This window comes from Gossypium raimondii, chromosome 2, assembly GCF_025698545.1.
Source record: "Gossypium raimondii isolate GPD5lz chromosome 2, ASM2569854v1, whole genome shotgun sequence".
NCBI classification, from domain to species: Eukaryota; Viridiplantae; Streptophyta; class Magnoliopsida; order Malvales; family Malvaceae; genus Gossypium; species Gossypium raimondii.
The window spans coordinates 19,642,257-19,654,355 of record NC_068566.1 but is presented as its reverse complement, the minus strand read 5'-3'; the positions used below and the strand labels follow the sequence as shown (position 1 = coordinate 19,654,355).

The following is a 12,099-nucleotide window of genomic DNA, read 5'->3' as shown; positions in this document are numbered from 1 at the left end:
GTATATTGAATGGTTAATTTAGGGTTTAAGGTTTATTTTAGATTTGTTAAATGATACAATTTTATACAATTAATTAATGCTTTTATATTTAAAAATATTTAATCTAAAACATTTGATATATTTGATATGGATATATAGATAATTATTTAATTTGGATAGGACCAAATTATAAGAAAAAATACAAAAATAAGAATGAAATAAAAACTAAAATTTATAATATTATCTAATTCTTTTAAATATTACTTAAAATTTTAATAATTCTTTATGTAAAATTTATATGAAAGATACAATAATTGAATATAAAAAATATACGAGCTATAGCGGCATTTTCAGCAAAAAATTCCATTACTATGTATTAAAATTTCCCAAGACGTCGCCGTTTCAATAGAAGAATTTAAATTTCTTAGTGGCGTTTTCAAGAAAAACGCCGCAAAAGGTAGACATTACCTGCGTTTTGATAAAAATGCCGCAAACATGTATTGCAATTTTTTGATACGGTGTCATTTTAGTTTAGGGATTAAATTTTAGTTATGGCATTTTTTCTTAAAACGCCGGAAATGTCGAAGCAAATAAAAAGTAATCAAAATCCCGCTCACTCCTAAAAACTGATTTTTGGTTAGCCGCTCATTACTCCCTCTTCTTCTCATCTCCGTCGTGCACTCTAAATCCCCCAAATAAAAGTTTATTTTTCTTCAGCTGAAATCCCCCAAATAGAAATCGGACCGAGCAGCTTAGCATCAAGGAAGAAGAAGAGTCCAAAAAACACAGGCAGCTAAGTTGCCCTTATGGCTTGTGAAGCGAGTATTTTTGGCATGTAATTCAGCTACAAAATTTTCAGTCTTTTGTTTGGCAAAAATAGAAAGGCAAATTCCCAATGCCCTTTGGATTAAATGGTTTTAATTGTAGTAAATTTGACTTGCCCTTTTGTTTTACCTTAATCTACTTTATCATTCTTGTTTTGGGTTTTCATTTTTTTTTCTAAATGACTGACAGCTTCGATGCTCCATTTTTTTGAACTCTTTTTTTGCAGCGATTGGGTTTAATGTAGACTGAAATTTTGTAATCTCTTCTTTTCTAATGCTGATCAAAGAGTAGAGAAAGGGGAAGGAAATTTTATTTTCATCATTTCTTCTTCTTTGTGCCAGAATCAACAATTCAAGAGAGGTGAGTGTGGTTTTCTTTTCTTTTTTTCATGCTTTCCCATCCAATAAAAAGATTTTTGGTGTTGTTGAAAGGAACACATCATCTTCCCCCATCACGCCTAATTATCGTTGGGGAGGAAAGAGTTTGATTTTTGGTGTTTCTTTTATAATCTTTGAGAGGATTTGGGTGCATAATGAGAAATCCTTAGGAATCAACTCTAGGGGAAATTGAGTTGAGTTAGATAGGATTTTTCGATGGGCTTATTAATTTTCATTAATTTTATTAATAATGATTTTTTTGTTTCATTGAAGCGAAAAAAGAAAGACAACTTTTTAAAAGGAAAAAAAAGGCGACAATGGTAGAGGATTGATTGAATAGCAATTGATGTAGTTTATACAAATGGAGTTCAATTTAATTTATTGAATCATTGAAATTTGCCTTAATCCTTTTACTTAAAATTGAATCATTGAATTTCATTTTTGATCCTTTAGTTATCTGGTTGGCCTGCTTGCATTGGCATTTGCCACAAGGCCTTTGGGAATTTTAGTTACAGTTTGAATTGTATAAGATTATATCAGCAGAATTAGTTTATGATTTTATAATTTTTGAAAGGATTAAGTATACTTTTTTTCCACTTTTTGAGGGGGCCAAAGCATTATTTTCCTTTATATTGATTTATAACTTGATCATATGTAAGGGGTTATAATTTGATCATATTATTGGTTTATCAACTGTTGGGAGATTATTCTCATAACACTAGCTACTGGTCCATTCATTGTTGTTGCTGGAGGCATATCTAATATATTTTTTCATAGGCTTGCTGAGAACATCCAAGATGCTTATGCTGAGGCAGCTAGCATTGCTAAACAGGTTTTTCTCTTCTCTCCTGGCTCCATTACTTTCAACCAGACTTATTTTTCTTAATGTTGTTAAGTGAATTTAAAATCCCCCATATAGTTTTCTTTATGACCCCTCGGTTTTTAAAGTTTCACAATTTACTTCATATTTATTTTAACCCTATTTATAAAATCTAAAAACTCTATTATATAAATCAAAAAATGCCCCTCCCCAGTACAAAAATAATTAGAATCATGTTAATGAGTCGATATGCTGGGATTTCTTTGACTGGTTAGAGCAATTCTTATGAAATACAAAATTACAAATGATTCTTTTAGTAAAAAGCAAAGGAAGATTAGTTGATGATGACAAGCTATATATTATAAAACTAATGGTGGAATGGATCTTTTAACCTTAATCAAGCTGACTTTAAAGTATAATTGCATAATATGGGTACTTCTGAATTTTGAAATTTACTATTTTTAAAGAGCATCAAAACCAGATTTTCATTTTTTATTATTTTTTTCTTTTCTAGGTTTTGTATTTTAATATATATACAGTCACAAAGAGCTCTCTTTTTTTTTAGTTGCTGTTGCTTTCTTTTTGCCACCATTTCTTTTCTTTTTCATGGTCTCTCATTTTACCATTTGTTGTCTTCACCATGGAGATGGAGAAAAGGCTTCTCTTTTCACTTCTTTTATTCTCCCTGCTTCTTCTTTTGGATTCCTCTTCAGCTCAGATGCAATGTATTTCCTTTTATTTATATTTGTGAAGCTATTAAATAAAATGGGTTCTCTTTGTTCGTTGTTTGCAACTTTCTCCATGTTTTGTGAAATTTATGCTTTTCTTGTGATATGTGGTTTAAGGGCATCGATTTTATGAGTTATCTCATATAATCTCTTGTATTTTTAGGCTGTTTTAACCTTATTAATACCTCAGCTATTCCTCTAGAAAAATGTATCAATCTTGGGATCATTCTATTTCAGTATTTTAACTTTGGGTTATATTTTGAGTGATATATTTCTTTTCTGTCTTCATTTTATCTTTATAAGATTGCTATTGTGAGCTATTAGGAGTGGTTTTATTTTTAGTGATTTGAACTTCATCTACTGTAGCCAAGCTAACAACTAGTTATATTTTTTGTGAAAAGAAAATTCTTTGCTCTGTTCTTATTTTTTTTAAGATGTTATATGTTAGAAAATATTGACCATTATAGATGAGCAAAAGAGGCAACGACTATGGCCAGAGGAAGGCAGAAAATCTTTCTGGTTTTGAATTTGTGAAAAAACTGATGCATAGTTGACTGCTTACGTGTGTCAGAGGAAATTAGAATCCTAACCTATTGACCCGATTTCGGTGTTTCTTCCCTTACTGATAGAGAGTCTTGTTTTCATTATTGATGAGCCAACTCAAGGAGAAAATAGCAAATTTTAGTCATTCGTACAACAATTTAAACAGTTCTAACAATCTGTATTTTGTTCGATGACCTTCATAGTTGTAGTATTTTTCCTAACACAGATATTTTCTGCCTTATGCTGCCTATATGGTACCACATCCCGAAGGCCTTTTATTTGCTAATGCTTGTGGTATTTTCTTTCAGCTATGATTTTGATGGGCAGCCTCCAGATTTGAAAAAACAAGAGCTTGCTAAGCGGTACTTTATTGCAAATTATTCAAATTGTTTTTTTGATGGTTTCCTTTAATATGACCGGAGCTTGATGACTAGAATGTTGCTTTTTCATAATTTTTATACTAAATATGTCATGTAGTTACTCAAAGAGGGCAGATGCTACTGAGGATTTGCAAGAAGCCATGGAGGTATTTTTCCTACGGAAAATTAAGGTGCTGTTGTTTTTATTATTAGATTGGAAATAAGGAGGACATTGAAAAATTAAATATGTAGCCAAAATTTTGTCAACTGTCAGTAGTAGATACTCGTAGAGTTCAATCAATTCAACGCTGCAAGAAAATGGAAGCGTATGTATAATAACCGTATTTGTAGTACTAATTTTTGTTATATAATAATGAAAGGAACATATGTTCTTTTCCCGTATAATGAAATTTATTTATTTATTTTTTGTTAGGAAATTTAATTGTTTATGTTAATTTATTTATTTATTATAGGTGAATGTTGAAATTTATTACTATAATTTATTTTACTTTTATTGTTAATGAAAAGTAATACATTCAAAATAAAATTTGACCTTTCCATTTGTTATTACAAAAATTTATTTAATAAAAATGTTTAGCGGAATGGCACTTTTAGCGGCGTTTGTGAAAAAAGCGCCACTAAAAGTCATGATCTATAGTGGCGTTTGTGGGAGAAGCGCCGCTAAAAGTCATGATTTATAGCGGTGTTTGGGCAAAAAGTGCTGCTAAAAGTCATGATCTATAGCGGCGTTTGTGGGAAAAGAGCCGCTAAAGGTCTTGAGCTATAGCGGCATTTGTGTAAAAGCGTCGCTAAAAGTCTTGATCTATAGCGGCGTTTGTGGAAAAAGCACCGCTAAAGGTCCTGATATATAGCGACGTTTGTGGGAAAAGCGCCGCTAAAGGTCATGATCTATAGCGGCGTTTATTTCTAAAAACACCGCAAACGTTTGCGGCATTGACAACAGCGGCATTTTTGCGGCGCTTTCAAAAACGCCGCAAATACTTTTAGAAATAAAAAAGGCCGCAAACGTTTGATTATTGTTTATTTAACAAATAAATGTATAAAAAAACGCCCCTAAAAACCTATTTTGGTGTAGTGTTTGATTATTGTTCCCTATCTCTTTAATTTTTGTTATTGTCATGCTGAACATATCTATGAATATTTATGTTCTTGGAATGGTTAATTTAATCAAATTAGCTTGAATTTAGTTCGTGTTAGGTTGATTGCATTTCGTTTGTTAAAATTATTAAAATTGTTTTTATGTTGTTATAGGCCTCGGTAAGATGCTTGATTAAGTAAAATCATGACTAAGTTATTCTTACATTACAATTGTTAGGTAACTAATGAATTAATTATTTAAACGGACTGAAATTGTAATTAATGGACACAGTACTTAATCAGTGCATGTTTAATCATCTAAGGTAGCTTAGGGTTAGATTAGCAACGGTATCTGATGATACATTTGCCTTGCATAACTTGCAAGATTATTGTGATTAAACTGTTTCAAGGTAAGGATATTTTGTTACCTCACATAGTCTTTTATGTGCTTATTAAATCGAGTTAATTGTTTGAATTGACATAGTATGTACAAGAGATTATTTTGATTTAATAAGTATGTATGTGCAACAATATATTTGCCTATTAAGATTTGTTTAATCGGTTGAAATGACATAGGGATATAGTCAAGAGATGAATAAATTTTGGTAAGTGAGTATGTTCATAAGTTAGCAAATTCTTGAGTTGCCGTGAACTTATTCGTAACAATATAAACATGAGTTTAATAATTCTAAGTTAATAAATGTAATTAATCTATCACAATTATGTCATCTTAATTAAATCGTATTTTGAAATCGTGCATTTGAGATTTATTTACTTAGTTTACTTAGTTTAAAATCTTAGTTTTTAATCACCCTCTTCAAACAAAATATTTTTCTTCACCAAAGTGTTTTAAATAGCATTCATAAATAATTCTTTTAACAGTCCCTATGGGTACAATAACTCGATATTTACTTGTCACTTTATTACTTGTTACGATTGTGTACAATTGCACATTTCCGTCGTTCCAACTACGTAGAGGCCGAGACGTTTTCATTGTGACTTGGATTCAACATCGAATCAATAGCATCCTTTCAACATTTTCACTAAAGAAAGTATATTTTCAACCCTATTTCAACTCGATTCCTTCCTCGTACATGGATCCTTGGTTGTGGATCACCGAAATAAATTTTCTGCTATGCCATGGGGTGTACCGGTGGTTCGAACATGTCGCCCAACATACTTTCTATGTATAGGGAAAGGTTCTTTCCTTTCTTGATAAGTCAACATGCCTTGTTTACCAACATTGATCCCCTTTTTGTTCCCATGTCCCCTCAACACGCCTAATTTCTTCACCCTTACCTTGTGTGTTGTACATTGAACCTAGGCAAGATGAATTACACCTTTTGTGTTCTAACGAATTGTAACATGTTTACGCAAGTGTACGTAGTCGTTCAAGTAATAAGTAAGTAAAAATGAGTTATCGTCACCACAGGGACTATATAAGCTTAAACAATTAATTTAACAATTTGATGTAAAAAAAAATCAATAAATTTGGATAGCGATGATTAGATTAATTAAATGCAAGTGTGATCCCTAATGCAATTTCTAATCTAAATGCAATTTACCTAAATAAATGAATGAAGGCTTTAGCGAAAAAAACAGTCAACATTAAATGGGCTAGGATAATTATATTAATCAAATCAACTTACTTTCATCATGCTAACATGTTTGGAATTACTTCCATGGAAACTCGATCTCTTATGGGTTTGAAAACCAAATCAAGTCCTCTCGGATCTTTTACTTAGTTAAATATGCATGTTACTGATCATATTAGAGTAAGGGTTTATTAGCATTTATGTAAGGTCACAAGGACAATTACGTTTGCAACAGTTTAGTTGCATAAATCTAAAAACCATGCAAGATAATAGAGCTAACTAGAGATATTATGAACATTAACTTAGTCAGTTTTAATGACCTAAATTAAGTATTGAACTTTTCAATTATGTGTCTATTAGCCGTCGTCTGGTTAGGATCGCTTAGCTAATCTAAGTGCACCCAATCACGTATGAATGAAATGCATCATGATATTAATTGAAAACATAACCGATTGAGGCATAAAACATGTTAACATGAATTAAATAATTCTCATTAACTTAATATAAATATCCCAGCAAATAGGATTTAAAACTTCATAGTTGATGTCAAAAGCATAAAACTCAAAGCAAACATGTTAAAATAGATAACCAAGAGGAAAGAGTAGACTCAGTTCAGTAGCCTTTTAGATCTATTCTAACTAATGTGCTCAACTCTACTCAGTTTAGCAGCCTTTCGGATCTATTCTGACTGAGGCGCTCCTCTGTTCTGATTGAAGCTTCTTTTGCTAAGGGTTTAGAAGGTAACTGGCTAAAGAGTGCTTTTGACAAATCTTTTGAGGCTAAATAAGGGAGAGGGATGGAAAGTTATGCAAGGGAAAAAGGGAAAAAGAATTGAGAGATAACTAGAGTGAGTGAGAGAGGAATGTTGAGAAATGAAGGATGATTTGGAAGTGAGGGTTGGCAAGGTATTTATAGGTGAAGGTTAGGGTTTGAGTTTACTAAAAATAGGTTTAAATTTCCTTCCTTTCCTCTTTTATGTGGCTGGTCATGCTTCAAGGACAAAGGATGACCAAGTCTTCTCAATTTGAATTCAAATTTTGAGCTAAAAATAGCTATACAGTGGACGGTTTCAACATGAAAGTTGTTGGGTTGAATTTTGATTATTTTCCAACTACAAGGACCTTCAATTAAATATCCTAAAACACATTTTGGAAAGAAAACATCAAGTGGCGTAAGTGGGCTTTTAATTCCCCTTGTTGGACAGTTTTTTCAGTCCAATAATGTAATAGCTCAATTTTGGGTCTAGTCGGAACAGTGGTTTCAGGACCACAAATCCAACGAGGAAAAATGAAATTGTAATGGAATTTTCAGTGGTGTCGGAATGGTGATTCGAGATCACTAAATCTGACAAATGAGTAGAAAATATTATTAATTTAGTGAGTATAAGTTAAATTAAATGTGAAGTTAGGAAAATTTTTGAAATAGTGAATAGTGTTTTAGGAATAAATATTAAAATAATTAGAATCGAAAATGAGGTATTGAAACTTCAAACTCATAAATCGAGCCATAAATATTTTTAGAAATATTTCTAGAGTGTCATTGAGTTGGTATTAAAGTTTCGTTAGAAAATTCTCACGTTTGGGTGGTTAATTAATTAAAAAGGACTAAAATGAAAATAATGTAAAATTTGTTAAAAGTGATTAAATAGCTTAAGTGGTAAATAAGGAGGGACTTAAGGAATAAATATGCCAATATGGAATAGTTGAGACGGCATAAGAGAAGAAAAATCTGGAAAAGTGATGTAATAAGGGCAAAATTGGAAATTTTGCAAAAGTTAACAAATAAAAATCTTAACTAAAAGAGTTTCTAGTCAATTTTTCATATATCTCAGCAAAAAACGCCATTGAAGGGTCCCTCCAAGCTGGTTTTTCATATATTTGAATCATGTAAGTTCAATTCTTGATTATTTCTTAAATTTTTTGTGTTTTTGTGACTTTTACAACTAGATCCACTTGTTGAATTCATTAGTTTTTGATTTTATGAATGAAATTGAAAGTTGCTATGAATATGTGTTGTAAGTTTATGATGAAATAGCATGAAATTGAAGCTTTAATTTGTTTATGAGATGATTTTATTAGGTAATTTCGATAGAAATTGATTTGTAGGACCTAATTGTGAAAAAGTTTGGAATTAAAGTCTAGTGCTAAAATTCTGATTTCCAAAGGTTATAAAGTAGTTTAGAGTGATGGAATAATGTGTTAATTGAGAAAATCAGCTCAATTGAGAGGCTAATTGAGCAGGATGAAATTATCGTTTATTGAAAGCTTAGGGAAAAATGGTAATTAACATTATGCACAAAACAGTTTGGACAGCTGTCATAGGTTAACTTTGAAAAATCATCATAAATTGTAGAAATTGAATTAGAGGATGAATAAAATATGAAATTAGAGGTTATTGAGTCTAGTTTCTCATAGAAGAAACGGTGTAAGCAATAGAATTGTAAATCATGAGATATAATAGGTTTTGTGAGACAAGATCAGAATGAATTCGGGTTTCCTGTTCTGATTTTGTAAAATCATTAAAATTTGTACAAAAATAATTTTGAATTATAATTTATATGCTTAGAATCATTATTGAGTCTATTTTCATAATAAACAAACGGAAACATCATCCGAATTCTGTACCATGAGATAATTAATTTTTAGTGAAGAAGGGTCGGAACTATTGAACAGTGAAACAGGGGAAACTTTAAAGAATAAACTGTATTTATTGGCTAAACAAAAAATTCTGAAAAATTTATGGTAAGAAGATATGTGAGTATAACTTCAAATAAAATTTACGGATCTTAATTTGGAGTTTCGTAACTCAAGATATAAATAATTTGGTGACTCTGACTCGGATAGACAGATTTGAATTTACTTATAAGTAAATAGTGAAAATATAGTTAATGTTATTTAAGCGTGTTATATACATTATGGATGTGGAATGGAGAGGAGGAGGAGGAAAATTAGAAAATATATGAATGACTCGTGTATAAATCGGTCATATATTCGATCATAATCGATAAATGTTGAGTTAAATGATAAATACGTATTAGTATTGAACTTAATGATATTGAATTGTATGAGAAGTAAATGTAAATGAAGCATTGAATTGTTAAGACTTGTGAATTGCATGAATATAAACCGGGTCTCGTAGGCCATATTTATTATGAATATAATATTTAGAGGATATATTGTGAAGAATTATAAAAGCATGTTAAAAATTTGAAAGTTTTAATTTAGATGAAATTTTATAATACGGTTAAATACGTTTACAAGTGTATGTGTTTTGGTAATGCCTCTCACCCTATTCCGGCAACGGATACAGGTAAGGGGTGTTACAATTATTGGTATCAGAGCTACGGTTTAGTCGGTTCTCGGACCGAACGTAGCATATGTGAAGTTTGGAAATATATGCCATTATATAACTTTGTGATAGTGTGATATATCCCACCACGATGAGATTTGTTTTACTTATAGATAGAGATACTTTTCAACTTAGCTAATTTTGATAATATTGAAAGCAATACTCAAGTATATGAGTAGAAAGTTGATTATGAGAAATTGGAACTCATAAATGTATGAATAAATATTTTATAATACATGTCGATGAATAATATTATGTTATATGTATTATTAAAAGTAAATTATAATGCTACACGAAATATTGTGCTGATAACTAAATTATAAAATATATGTGAATATTCGATAATACGAGTTTATTTTAAAATAGCTAATTTACATGTTATAGGTTCGGGGACTAAATTGAGTAAAAGTAAATTTTAGGGTAATTTTGTAAAATGTCAAAATGACCAAATTGCATGAAATGAATTGTTTTATTATTTAAATTAATAAATTGAATGAAATATTAACTTATCAGGATCGGGTAGAAAATCGAGGAAAAAAATTTACCAAAATTCCCCTGTATCTTGGTATTTTTGCAAATTAGCCTGGTAAGTTCGTATGAACTATATTCTATACAATTTTGATTAAAATGAATGTTATTTGGTGATGAATAATATATATGTATATGTGTTAGTATCGAACTGAATTTAGAAAATTGAATGGAATAAGAAATATGTGTTAGTATTGAATTGAAATTTGATTCGTGAATGAAAAAGTGAATTTGATATTGAAAGTAACTTTTGGAATGAATGTGAATTTGAACTGAGAATTGAAAACCCTATTAACTAGTCGGGCTGAGTCGGATATAGTTGGCATGCCATAAGATTGGAAGAGTACGGGAATTTATCGGCTATGCCGATCAGGCACTTTACGTGTCGTATTTCAGGCACTTTATGTGTCGTAATTTAGGCACCTCGTGTGTCGTATTTCAGGCACTTTATGTGTCGTAATTCAGGCACCTCGTGTGTCGTATTTCAGGCACTTTATGTGTCGTAATTCAGGCACCTCGTGTGTCGTATCAGGCACTTATGTGTCGTATACTGATTAGGTACTATGTACCGTTTTAGGCACAATGTGTTGTATTGGTGTGTTTGGTTGGATCCACATATCCGCCAAAGCCCGAGTCTGTTAATAGGGGTAATTAAATGAAAATTTAAATCGAACGAAATGAATTAGTTGAGCTATTGAGAAGAAACGTGATAGTGTAATATTTTTCGGCTCTAATGAAATTGTTTTGTTAAGACAGAGATGACTTCTAATCGAGCTATTTCCAATAATACTGAAAATTAATATTGAGGTGAATGAAATGAGTTATTGAAGAAACGAAATTTAGAAAGGTATGAATAGAAGTTCATGATAAGTATGTGTTAATGTACGAAATGAGATAACCATGAGTTGAGAAACGTGAAAACGTGGAATAAAATGAAAGTTTATATGGTGATAAGCTCATCCGTTTTGCTTGGAGTGCATATGATGTTATGCGTTCAACATATTTGATTAAGTAAATATGGTAAGCAAATATACACAAATAGATGGAATGTGTGTTTATGTACACTTGCTTGAATAAGTGTAATCGGTATATTTATATGATAGAATCTTATGTTTAATTGTTAAATTAGAAATAATATGATGTTTTGTTTTATGTCTTTATTATTGAGCTATAAATATTATAATAGCATGAAAATTTAATTGGAAGATCAAATTGAGTAGAATGCAGGAATGAGTACTTTCGTTCAGTGATATGCAATGAATTGACGGAAAAGACCATGGTTGGACCATGGCAATATGTGATATGTGATTTCCGTATAAGACCATAGCTGGGCTATGGCATCGGTGTGATATGTGCTACTGTGTAAGACCATGTTGGACTATGACATCGAGAAAATGAAGTACTCAATTCCGTAAGACGTTCTCTAATTTGACAAATATTGGTAAGTAAAATGGAAGCCAAGTATTGGAATTTAATTAGATATTAATATTGAGCTGAAATTGTAGGTGACAGAAAACATTCATAATAAATACATTTGTTACTTGGCCTGGAATGAACTATATGGCTATGATGGTAATATATTAATGATGAATGGTAAGTCATATATATATGTATTTATGAGAGTAAGTTAGAGGCTTTACAACCTCACAACCTCACAATCACCCCCTTATCAATATTGCTTTTTGACGAAATTTTCTTTTACGAGAATCATGTTGAATGAGCTCATAAATGTGAACTAAAGAATTCAGTGGTCAAATAATTAGTAATGCAAACGAGTTGAGTATAGTGTAACAAATGAACTTAGTTTTAAAAGAAATATCAGATTGTTTTAAAGATTATACGGATTATGTAACGTCACGGTTAAAGAAGAAGTTAAATTTGATAAGACAAAATATTCAG

At 30.9% G+C, this 12,099-nt stretch overlaps 1 long non-coding RNA gene across 1 annotated transcript; it reads left to right on the top strand.

Annotated features, from left to right (window-relative positions):
• Positions 1 to 561: 561 nt before the first annotated feature.
• LOC105788384 (uncharacterized) lies at positions 562 to 4,041 on the top strand. Its single transcript, XR_001131993.2, has 5 exons — positions 562 to 814; positions 1,031 to 1,164; positions 1,959 to 2,013; positions 3,581 to 3,634; positions 3,750 to 4,041. It is a non-coding gene; the product is annotated as an uncharacterized LOC105788384 (long non-coding RNA).
• Positions 4,042 to 12,099: the final 8,058 nt, after the last annotated feature.